Here is a 13,316-nt window from a genome sequence, read left to right on the forward strand (position 1 = left end):
ATGGCCACTCGTCTTTTGTTAGTTAAGTCTTTTTATCAGGGACAACACACTACCAAAATGTACACATTTTGCTATGCAGCCTATGTAAGTGTGGCAATATGATCGAGACCGAAACAAACCTTTTTAAGACAGCTCATAACAACATCATAAAGAGAACGAACACATCTCTTCCTGCCCGTACCTGGCCACAGGCCTACCCACCCTAACCCGCTGATTGGAGCCGCGAAGCCCACATGTAAAATACAGAAAGAAAACCTGCAGCAACTGTTTGTGCAATGGAACTACTTCCTAAGGGGATGTTGTATGCCAGTTTAGCATAGTTAGCCAGATGACTGTTGGTTAAAGAAACACCTGTGGATAACAGCGTCTGCTAATTAATGATAATGTAAATGTAAATAAAACGACAGTCAGAGCTAGCTACTGAGACGATATTACTTCATATGGTTACTCAGCAACGCTAGGTTAGCGTTGAAACTTGAAATTGACGTGTCTTGAGATTTTGCTATTTGGCCAGCGTGGTAGATAGCTTATCACTTCGCCTGCAATTTAAGATAAAATGCTATTATACTATTACTATGTGACATAAATGATGTTGAGTGAGAACTTTTGTTGCCCTAACAACCGTTGAAGTTGGGGGGCGTCTCCCGCGCAACCCGCTGGTGACATCATAAGTCACAATAAGACTGCAGAGCTTTGACAGCAGGTTGATGCTACTGTGAAGTCATCAATGAAACGTCTGCTTGGGTGTTTAAATGTAGATGCTGCATAGTATTGTCAACACTGAATAACTGAGAGCCACAGGACGTTGAGGTAGCCTAATATCGTGTCGATTATGCTGTGCTATCCTGAATTCCTAACCGCACAATATGGTTCATTGGCAGGTAAGTGGTACAGGTAAGTCAGTGAATTTTTTAAAAGGTAAGTTAAGTTCAGTCTGAATGTAGTAGGAAAACAAGGCTTTTCGAACACGGAAGAAAAGCCTCTTTTCCGAAATTGGTGTTACAGCAGCGCATCATATTCGCATGCCATCTACCGTGAACTTACACATAATTCTGGGTGTCTGTGGGTAGCATCTGCCTGGGTATTTGTCTCAAGATAGCTAGTTAGCTAATTTGCACAGACTGTAAAGCTAACCAATTGTATTTACTGTGGCTAAGTGGTTAGCAAGATGGCTTTGTTGCTTGCTAGGTAATGTTTAACTATGTACTGGTAACTAACTGCCGCGATATTGCACCAACTTTAAATTTAGTGTGCATGTGCTGCTTGTGGAGGAGCTAGCTAGCTGTTTAGTTAGTTAACAAGTTAATCCTAAATACCTCGGTTCATCACGAGTGGATGCCATACGAGAATGTTATGATTTCTTTTCAGGAAACTAGATTAACAATTTTATATACTCATGACTTTGAACGATTAGTATTGTGGTTCATCTGGATTTGAGGCAGGGTTAGTAGTAAATAGTGTAAATATTGAATATTGGGGCAGTAATAATATGGGGCAGTCTTCAGTATTACCTTACCATGGCAAATGATGTTTATAAAAACGTTTTTAGAGATTTTAGAGATTTTGTTAGAAAGCTAGTTAACTGAACTCATTTTGAAGTTTGTTTCTGTTGAGTACATGAACAATATTTTGAGTGTATGTATTGATGAGTGGGATGGGTGCAGGGATAGTTTTGGATGGGAGGAGCCGCCGCGCCAGGTGGGATGGAGGTGGTGATGCCCAGAGATTGGTATTCCTGATAGCTAGGAGGACGTTGATGATCCATTGTGTCAAAAGGCAACAGACGGGTGTAGCAGGAAGAGCTCTGATAGATTCAGGCCTTGATTTATGTTTGTCTGGCGAGCTCTCTTGCTAATCTTTTCAGCACTGATACACAGATAAATTTCAAGAAGCTGCCAATGTCCATGTAGCTAGATAGGTGCTTATAAGGAAGATGCAAAGCGTGTGTGAAACTACTGGTTACCTCAATCACAACCATTGTGGTACCATAGTAACTGCTATGGTTATAATTTTTTTGGGCATGTTAGACAGATAGTTTGCTTAATTGATTTTCTTGTTTGTTGAGCAGATGAATGCATTGAGTAGATGTCTTGCTGAGTGGGGCTGTTATGTTGGAACATTTTAGATGGGGAGCACAGAATGTGTAGAGGCCAGGTAGGATGGAGGTGATGATGCTCAGAGATTGCCATTCCTGGTAGCTAGGAGGATTTTGATGATCCATCGTGTCAAAAGGTAGCAGACTGGTGTAGCAGGATGAGAACTGATAGAGTCAGGGCCTTGCCGTGTGTTTAGGCAGCTAGCTATCTTACTAATCTTTTAGTCTCATATGGCTAGCTAGATAGAAACAAATAATTCCATAGCAATTGCTATGTTTACCATTTTTGAGAAATATTAGATCCCTACTTTCCTGAATGAACACTTTTTGTTTTTACTTTTGTTTGTGTTGTCGAAGGGGCATATAAACAAATGAGTCCCTGGGGACTACAGACAATATTTTGTCGAATAAAGCAGTCCTCCGAAGAGGGGGGGGTGGTGGCGGGACCAAAGAAAAAGCAGTATATGTTCCTTCTTATCCACCGGTGTCTATGTCTTTATATGACTATCTGTCTGCCAAGATACATGTGATAGAGAAGCACAGAATTACTCTATGTATGGGTAGGTTGCAATAGATTTGACAAGATTTTTATGTAATACAATCTCAGGTCTCCAACGTAGACCCTATGGTGGTATTATTCTCAACTACAGAATGCAGGTTTTTTTGATATCATTGCAGGTGAGCACTGTAGTTATACTTGCCATCGTTGTTAAAGGTAGGCCTTAAAATGTTCAAATGTTCATTTTTCTTGGGTATTTGGAACGAGTATCAGGTAATGTTAAGTTTAATCTTGACATTCATAGAGGTTGTTATGTTGGGAATTTGTTGAAGTTGAATTTTCCACAGTGCTATCCTGAATTCCTTATGCGGAATCTGGATGGATCTTTCTTCTTTGTGCTGCTACTCTTCCAAGGGCCATGTGTTACAGGAACATAAAATTACAGTTCTTGTAGCTGTAATGGATTTGACAAGATGTTAATGTAACATAATTTCAAGCCTGCAATTTAGAGCCAATAATGGTATTGTTCCTTACTACAGAATCGAGATGAATTACTTGATGTCATTGCGGGTGAGCACTGCAGTTGTTGTACATGCTAGCGTGGTTAAAAGGTAGACCTTCAAATGTTAAAATATGAGTTTTTCTCAGTTATTTGGAGCGAGCATCAGGTAATGTTAAGTATAATCTTGACATTCATAGAGGCTGTTATTTTAGGAATATGTTGAAGTTCAGTTTCTCCACAGTACTATCCTGAATTCCTTTTGCGGAATCTGGATGGATTTTTTTTTCAGACAGTCACAGTTGAGTGCTATATGTGAGTAATAAGGTGTATGCAACTTTGTAGGTGCTTTTTATCTGTACTGTTACATTCAACTTTCTGCCCCCTGTATTTTTGGGCTTTTCAACATGCAGTTGGGCTGTTAACACTTAAAATATGAGGCCATTATCTGGTCCAAACAGTTTTATATTTTCCTGCCAAAATGTGATTCTGTAAGTATAGATTGCCATGAGACAATCTTCAATATGATAGTACCGTAGGAAATGATGTTTTTATGATTTTTGGCACGTATTAGTTAGCTGAATTCATTGTCAAGGTTATTTATGTTGAGAACATGAACAATATGTTGAGTGGATGTATTGATGCGTGGGGTGGGTTTAGGGATAGTTTTGGATGGGAGGCACTGGGTGGGATGGAGGTGATGTTACCCAGAGTTTGCTATTCCTGGTAGCTAGGAGGGTTTTGATGATCCATCATGTCAAAAGGCAGCAGACACGTGTAGCAGGATGAGGACTGATAGTGTCAGTCCTTGCTTTGTGTTTAGCCAGCTAGCTATCTTTCTAATGGTTTCATCACATATGACTAGCTAGGTAACAAGAAATGATTCCATAGCAATTGCTGCAGTTAGCATTTTTGAGAAATATTATATTGTTACTTTCCTGAATTACCTTTTTCCTTTTTTACAATTGATTGTGTTATCAATGGAGAATTTAACTACAAACGAGCCCCTGGGGAATACAGACAAGATTTTGTTAAATAACGCAGTCCTCCGAAGAGGGGGGGTGGTGGCGGGCCTAAAAAACTAGTATATGTTCCTTGTTATCTACCGCTATCCATGTCTTTGTATGACTTTCATCTGCCTGCCAAGTACATGTGATAGAGAAGCACAGAATTACTCTATGTATGGGTAGGTTGCAATAGATTTGACAAGATTTTTATGTAATACAATCTCAGGTCTCCAACGTAGACCCTATGGTGGTATTATTCTTAACTACAGAATGTAGGTTTTTTGATATCATTGCAGGTGAGCACTGCAGTTATACCTGCCACCGTGGTTAAAAGGTAGGCCTTAAAATGTTCAAATGTTCATTTTTCTTGGGTATTTGGAACGAGTATCAGGTAATGTTAAGTTTAATCTTGACATTTGTAGAGGTTGTTATGTTGGGAATCTGTTGAAGTTGAATTTTTCCACAGTGCTATCCTGAATTCCTTATGCGGAATCTGGATGGATCTTTCTTCTTTGTGCTGCTACTCTTCCAAGGGCCATGTGTTACAGGAACATAAAATTACAGTTCTTGTAGCTGTAATGGATTTGACAAGATGTTAATGTAACATAATTTCAAGCCTGCAATTTAGAGCCAATAATGGTATTGTTCCTTACTACAGAATCGAGATGAATTACTTGATGTCATTGCGGGTGAGCACTGCAGTTGTTGTACATGCTAGCGTGGTTAAAAGGTAGACCTTCAAATGTTAAAATATGAGTTTTTCTCAGTTATTTGGAGCGAGCATCAGGTAATGTTAAGTATAATCTTGACATTCATAGAGGCTGTTATTTTAGGAATATGTTGAAGTTCAGTTTCTCCACAGTACTATCCTGAATTCCTTTTGCGGAATCTGGATGGATTTTTTTTTCAGACAGTCACAGTTGAGTGCTATATGTGAGTAATAAGGTGTATGCAACTTTGTAGGTGCTTTTTATCTGTACTGTTACATTCAACTTTCTGCCCCCTGTATTTGTGGGCTTTTCAACATGCAGTTGGGCTGTTAACACTTAAAATATGAGGCCATTATCTGGTCCAAACAGTTTTATATTTTCCTGCCAAAATGTGATTCTGTAAGTATAGATTGCCATGAGACAATCTTCAATATGATAGTACCGTAGGAAATGATGTTTTTATGATTTTTGGCACGTATTAGTTAGCTGAATTCATTGTCAAGGTTATTTATGTTGAGAACATGAACAATATGTTGAGTGGATGTATTGATGCGTGGGGTGGGTTTAGGGATAGTTTTGGATGGGAGGCACTGGGTGGGATGGAGGTGATGTTACCCAGAGTTTGCTATTCCTGGTAGCTAGGAGGGTTTTGATGATCCATCATGTCAAAAGGCAGCAGACACGTGTAGCAGGATGAGGACTGATAGTGTCAGTCCTTGCTTTGTGTTTAGCCAGCTAGCTATCTTTCTAATGGTTTCATCACATATGACTAGCTAGGTAACAAGAAATGATTCCATAGCAATTGCTGCAGTTAGCATTTTTGAGAAATATTATATTGTTACTTTCCTGAATTACCTTTTTCCTTTTTTACAATTGATTGTGTTATCAATGGAGAATTTAACTACAAACGAGCCCCTGGGGAATACAGACAAGATTTTGTTAAATAACGCAGTCCTCCGAAGAGGGGGGGTGGTGGCGGGCCTAAAAAACTAGTATATGTTCCTTGTTATCTACCGCTATCCATGTCTTTGTATGACTTTCATCTGCCTGCCAAGTACATGTGATAGAGAAGCACAGAATTACTCTATGTATGGGTAGGTTGCAATAGATTTGACAAGATTTTTATGTAATACAATCTCAGGTCTCCAACGTAGACCCTATGGTGGTATTATTCTTAACTACAGAATGTAGGTTTTTTGATATCATTGCAGGTGAGCACTGCAGTTATACCTGCCACCGTGGTTAAAAGGTAGGCCTTAAAATGTTCAAATGTTCATTTTTCTTGGGTATTTGGAATGAGTATCAGGTAATGTTAAGTTTAATCTTGACATTTGTAGAGGTTGTTATGTTGGGAATCTGTTGAAGTTGAATTTTTCCACAGTGCTATCCTGAATTCCTTTTGTGGAATCTGGATGGATTTTTTTTCAGACAATCACAGGTGAGGGCTACATGTGAGTAATAAGGTGTATGCAACTTTGTGGGTATTTTTTATCTGTACTGTTACGTTCAACTTTCTGCCCCCTGTATTTGTGGGATTTTCACCATGCAGTTGGGCTGTTAACACTTAAAATATGAGGCCATTATCTGGTCCAAACAGTTTTATATTTTCCTGCCAAAATGTGATTCTGTAAGTATAGATTGCCATGAGACAATCTTCAATATGATAGTACCGTAGGAAATGATGTTTTTATGATTTTTGGCACGTATTAGTTAGCTGAATTCATTGTCAAGGTTATTTATGTTGAGAACATGAACAATATGTTGAGTGGATGTATTGATGCGTGGGGTGGGTTTAGGGATAGTTTTGGATGGGAGGCACTGGGTGGGATGGAGGTGATGTTACCCAGAGTTTGCTATTCCTGGTAGCTAGGAGGGTTTTGATGATCCATCATGTCAAAAGGCAGCAGACACGTGTAGCAGGATGAGGACTGATAGTGTCAGTCCTTGCTTTGTGTTTAGCCAGCTAGCTATCTTTCTAATGGTTTCATCACATATGACTAGCTAGGTAACAAGAAATGATTCCATAGCAATTGCTGCAGTTAGCATTTTTGAGAAATATTATATTGTTACTTTCCTGAATTACCTTTTTCCTTTTTTACAATTGATTGTGTTATCAATGGAGAATTTAACTACAAACGAGCCCCTGGGGAATACAGACAAGATTTTGTTAAATAACGCAGTCCTCCGAAGAGGGGGGGTGGTGGCGGGCCTAAAAAACTAGTATATGTTCCTTGTTATCTACCGCTATCCATGTCTTTGTATGACTTTCATCTGCCTGCCAAGTACATGTGATAGAGAAGCACAGAATTACTCTATGTATGGGTAGGTTGCAATAGATTTGACAAGATTTTTATGTAATACAATCTCAGGTCTCCAACGTAGACCCTATGGTGGTATTATTCTTAACTACAGAATGTAGGTTTTTTGATATCATTGCAGGTGAGCACTGCAGTTATACCTGCCACCGTGGTTAAAAGGTAGGCCTTAAAATGTTCAAATGTTCATTTTTCTTGGGTATTTGGAATGAGTATCAGGTAATGTTAAGTTTAATCTTGACATTTGTAGAGGTTGTTATGTTGGGAATCTGTTGAAGTTGAATTTTTCCACAGTGCTATCCTGAATTCCTTTTGTGGAATCTGGATGGATTTTTTTTTCAGACAATCACAGGTGAGGGCTACATGTGAGTAATAAGGTGTATGCAACTTTGTGGGTATTTTTTATCTGTACTGTTACGTTCAACTTTCTGCCCCCTGTATTTGTGGGATTTTCACCATGCAGTTGGGCTGTTAACACTTAAAATATGAGGCCATTATCTGGTCCAAACAGTTTTATATTTTCCTGCCAAAATGTGATTCTGTAAGTATAGATTGCCATAAGACAGTCTTCAATATGATAGTACCATGGGATATGATGTTTTTATGATTTTTGGCATGTATTAGTTAGCTGAATTCATGGTCAAGGTTGTTTATGTCGAGCACATGAACAAAATGTTGAGTGGATGTATTGATTAGAGGGGTGGGTGCAAGGACAGTTTTGAATGGGAGGTTTTGGGTGGGATGGAGATGATGATGCTCAGAGATTGCTATTCCTGGTAGCTAGGATGTCAAAAGGCAGAGGATGGGTGTAGCAGGACTTTCCAGAGGTAACTTTGTTCATTTTGACTTTTATTTGTGTTCTGTAAGGGACATATAAAGACATGAGTCCCTGAGGACTACAGACAAGATTTTGTTAAATAAAGCAGTCCTCCGAAGAGGGGGGGTGGTGGCGGGCCCAAAAAACCAGTATGTGTTCCTTGTTATCCACCAGTATCCATGTCTTTATATGACTTTCATTGTGATAGCGAAACACAGAAGTACAACTTTTGTAGGGGTAAGTTCCAATGGATATGATAAGATTTTCATGTAATACAAGGTCTCCAACGTAGACCCTATGGATGGTATTGTTCTTAACTACTGCATGTAGGTGAGTTTTTTGATATCATTACAGGTGAGCACTGCAGTTGTACGTTCTGGCGTGGTTAAAATGTAGGCCTTAAAATGTTTGACTGTGAGCTTTTCTCAGGTATTTGGAGCAAGCATGAGGTAATGTTAAGCATAACCTTGACATGCGTAGAGGTTGTTATGTTGGGAATCTGTTGAAGTTGAATTTTCCACAGTGCTATCCTGAATTCCTTTTGCGGAACCTGGATGGATTTTTTAGACAATCACAGGTGAGTGCTACATGTGAGTAGCGCGATATATGCATTTTTGCAGGTATTTTTTATCCATTCCTTTACATACAATTTCCTGTCCCCTGTGTGTTGGGGATTTTTAACATGCTTTTAGGCTGTAAACAGTTGTAAAATTGGAGGCCATTTTCTGGTCTGAACAAGACTGTATTTCCCTGCCAAACAGTGATTCTGTAAGCGTAGATTGCCATAAGACAATCTTCAATATGATAGTACCATGGGAAATGATGTTTTTATGATTTTTGGCTAGTATGAGTTAGCTGAATTCATGGTCAAGGTTGTTTATGTCGAGCACATGAACAATATGTTGAGTGGATGTATTGATGCGTGGGGCGGGCGCCAGGACAGTTTTGGATGGGAGGCACTGGGTGGGATGGAGGTGATGTTCCCCAGAGTTTGCTATTCCTGGTAGCTAGGAGGGTTTTGATGATCCATCATGTCAAAAGGCAGCAGACACTTGTAGCAGGATGAGGACTGATAGTGTCAGGCCGTGCTTTGTGTTTTGCCAGCTAGCTATCTTTCTAATGGTTTCATCACATATGACTAGCTAGGTAACAAGAAATGATTCCATAGCAATTGCTGCAGTTAGCATTTTTGAGAAATATTATATTGTTACTTTCCTGAATTACGTTTTTCCTTTTTTACAATTGATTGTGTTATCAATGGAGAATTTAACAACAAACGAGTCCCTGGGGAATACAGACAAGATTTTGTTAAATAACGCAGTCCTCCAAAGAGGGGGGGTGGTGGCGGGCCTAAAAAAACTAGTATATGTTCCTTGTTATCTACCGCTATCCATGTCTTTATATGACTTTCGTCTGTCTGCCAAGATACATGTGATAGAGAAGCACAGAATTACTCTATGTATGGGTAGGTTGCAATAGATTTGACAAGATTTTTATGTAATACAATCTCAGGTCTTCAACGTAGACCCTATGGTGGTGTTATTCTTAACTACAGAATGCAGGTTTTTTGATATCATTGCAGGTGAGCACTGTAGTTATACCTGCCATCGTTGTTAAAGGTAAGCCTAAAAACGTTCAAATGTTCATTTTTCTTGGGTATTTGGAACGAGTATCAGGTAATGTTAAGTTTAATCTTGACATTCATAGAGGTTGTTATGTTGGGAATTTGTTGAAGTTGAATTTTCCACAGTGCTATCCTGAATTCCTTTTGCGGAATCTGGATGGATTTTTTAGACAATCACAGGTGAGTGCTACACGTGAGTAGCGTGATACATGCATTTTTGCAGGTATTTTTTATCCATTCCTTTACATACAATTTCCTGTCCCCTGTTTGTTGGGGATTTTTAACATGCTCTTAGAATTGGCAAGTATTAGTTTCACTGAATTCATGGTCAAGGTTATTTATGTCGAGCACATGAACAAAATGTTGAGTGGCTGTATTGATTAGGCGGGTGGGTGCAAGGACACTTTTGAATGGGAGGTTTTGGGTGGGATGGAGGTGATGATGCTCAGAGATTGCTATTCCTGGTAGCTAGGATGTCAAAAGGCAGAGGATGGGTGTAGCAGGACTTTCCAGAGGTAACTGTGTTCGTTTTGACTTTTATTTGTGTTCTGTAAGGGGCATATAAAGACATGAGTCCTTGAGGACTACAGACAAGATTTTGTTAAATAAAGCAGTCCTCCGAAGAGGGGGGGTGGTGGCGGGCCCAAAAAACCAGTATGTGTTCCTTGTTATCTACCAGTATCCATGTCTTTATATGATTTTCATTGTGATAGCAAAACACAGAAGTACAACTTTCGTAGGGGTAAGTTCCAATGGATATGATAAGATTTTCATGTAATACAAGGTCTCCAATGTAGACCCTATGGATGGTATTGTTCTTAACTACTGCATGTAGGTGAGTTTTTTGATTTCATTACAGGTGAGCACTGCAGTTGTACGTTCTGGTGTGGTTAAAATGTAGGCCTTAAAATGTTTGACTATGAGCTTTTCTCAGGTATTTGGAGCAAGCATGAGGTAATGTTAAGCAAAATCTTGACATTCATAGAGGCTGTTATGTTGGGAATCTGTTGAAGTTGAATTTTCCACAGTGCTATCCTGAATTCCTTTTGTGGAATCTGGATGGATTTTTGAGACAATCACAGGTGAGTGCTACACGAGTAGAGCGACGTATGCATTTTTGCAGGTATTTTTTATCTATTCTGTTACATACAATTTCCTGGCCCCTATGTTTTGGGGATTTTTAACATGTACTTAGGCTGTAAGTACTTGTAAAATTGGAGGCCATTTTCTGGTTCGAACAAGTTTGTATTTTCCTGCCGAAAAATGATCATGAAAGTGTAGATTGTCATGGGACAATCTTCAATAATGTAGTGCCATGGGAAAAGATGTTTTTATGATTTTTGGCAAGTATTAGTTAGCTGAATTCATGGTCAAGGTTGTTTATGTCGAGCACATTGACAATATGTTGAGTAGATGTATTGATTAGCGAGGTGGGTGTAGGGATGGTGTTGGGTGGGAGGCACTGGGTGGGATGGAGGTGATGATGCTCAGTGATTGCCATTCCTGGTAGCTAGGAGGGTTTTGATGATCCATCGTGTCAAAAGGCAGCAGATGGTTGTAGCAGGATGAAGACTAATATAGAGTAAGGTCTTGCTGTGTGTTTAGCCCGCTAGCTGTCTTTGTAATGGTTTCATCACATATGACTAGCTAGGTAACAAGAAATATTTCCATAGCAATTGCTGCGGTTATCATTTTTAGAAAATATCAGGTAGCTACTTTCCAGAGGTAGCTTTGTTCGTTTTGACTTTCATTTGTGTTCTGTAAGGGGCATATAAACACATGAGTCCCTGGGGACTACAGACAAGATTTTGTTAAAGAAAGCAGTCCTCCGAAGAGGGGGGTGGTGGCGGGCCCAAAAAACCAGTATGTGTTCCTTGTTATCCACCGGTATCCATGTCTTTATATGACTTTCATCTGTCTGCCAAGGTTCGTGTGATAGAGAAACATAGGATTACAACTCTTGTATGGCTAAGTTTCAATGAATTTGACAAGATTTTTATATAATACAATCTCAGGTCTCCAACATAGACCCTATGGATGGTATTATTCTTAACTACGGAATGTTGGTGAGTTTTGTGATATCATTGCAGGTGAGCACTGCACTTGTATGTGCTAACGTGGTTAAAAGGTAGGCCTTCAAATGTTTGTTTTTCTCAGGTATTTGGAACGAGCATCAGGTAATGTTAAGTATAATCTTGACTTTCGTAGAGATTGTTATGTGGGGAGTCTGTTGAAGTTGAATTTTCCACAGTGCTATCCTGAATTCCTTTTGCGGAATCTGGATGGATTTTTAGACAATCACAGGTGAGTGCTACACGTGAGTAGCGCGATATATGCATGCTTGCAGGTATTTTTTATCTATTCCTTTACATACAATTTCCTGTCCCCTGTGTGTTGGGGATTTTTAACATGCTTTTAGGCTGTAAACAGTTGTAAGATTGGTGGCCATTTTCTGGTCTGAACAAGACTGTATTTCCCTGCCAAACAGTGATTCTGTAAGCGTAGATTGCCATAAGACAATCTTCAATATGATAGTACCGTGAGAAATTATGTTTTTATGATTTTTGCCAAGTATTCGTTAGCTGAATTCATGGTCAAGGTTGTTTATGTCGAGCACATGAACAAAATGTTGAGTGGATGTATTGATTAGCGAGGTGGGTGCAGGGACGGTGTTGGGTGGGAGGCACTGGGTGGGATGGAGGTGATGATGCTCAGAGATTGCTATTTCTGGTAGGTAGGATGTCAAAAGGCAGAAGATGGGTGTAGCAGGACTTTCCAGAGGTAACTTTGTTTGTTTTGACTTTTATTTGTGTTCTGTAAGGGGCATATGAACACATGAGTCCCTGGGATTCTACAGATAAGATTTTGTAAAATAAAGCAGTCCTCCGAAGAGGGGGGGTGGTGGCGGGCCCAAAAATCCAGTATGTGTTCCTTGTTATCCACTGGTATCCATGTCTTTATATGACTTTCATCTGTCTGCCAAGGTTCGTGTGATAGAGAAACATAGGATTACAACTCTTGTAGGGGTAAGTTTCAATGAATTTGACAAGATTTTTATATAATACCATCTCAGGTCTCCAACGTAGACCCTATGGATGGTATTATTCTTAACTACGGAATGTTGGTGAGCTTTGTGATATCATTGCAGGTGAGCACTGCAGTTGTATGTGCTAGCGTGGTTAAAAGGTAGGCCTTCAAATGTTCATGCATATGAGTCTTTCTCAGGTATTTGGAACGAGTATCAGGTAATGTTAAGTATAATCTTGACATTTGTAGAGGTTGTTATGTTGGGAATCTGTTGAAGTTGAATTTTTCCACAGTGCTATCCTGAATTCCTTTTGTGGAATCTGGATGGATTTTTAGACAATCACAGGTGAGTGCTACATGTGAGTAGCGCGATATATGCATTTTTGCAGGTATCTATACTGTTACATAAGAGTGACCTGCCCTCTATGTTTTGGGGATTTTTAACATGTACTTAGGCTATAAGTACTTGAAAAATTGGAGGCCATTTTCTGGTTCGAACAAGTGTGTATTTTCCTGCCGAAAAGTGATTCTGTAAGTGTAGATTGTCATGGGACAATCTTCAATAATGTAGTGCCATGGGAAATGATGTTTTTATGATTTTTGGCAAGTATTAGTTAGCTGAATTCATGGTCAAGGTTGTTTATGTCGAGCACATTGACAATATGTTGAGTAGATGTATTGATTAGCGAGGTGGGTGCAGGGATGGTGTTGGGTGGGAGGCAC

The sequence above is a fragment of the Megalops cyprinoides genome, chromosome 5, assembly GCF_013368585.1.
Source record: "Megalops cyprinoides isolate fMegCyp1 chromosome 5, fMegCyp1.pri, whole genome shotgun sequence".
Classification (NCBI taxonomy): domain Eukaryota; kingdom Metazoa; phylum Chordata; class Actinopteri; order Elopiformes; family Megalopidae; genus Megalops; species Megalops cyprinoides.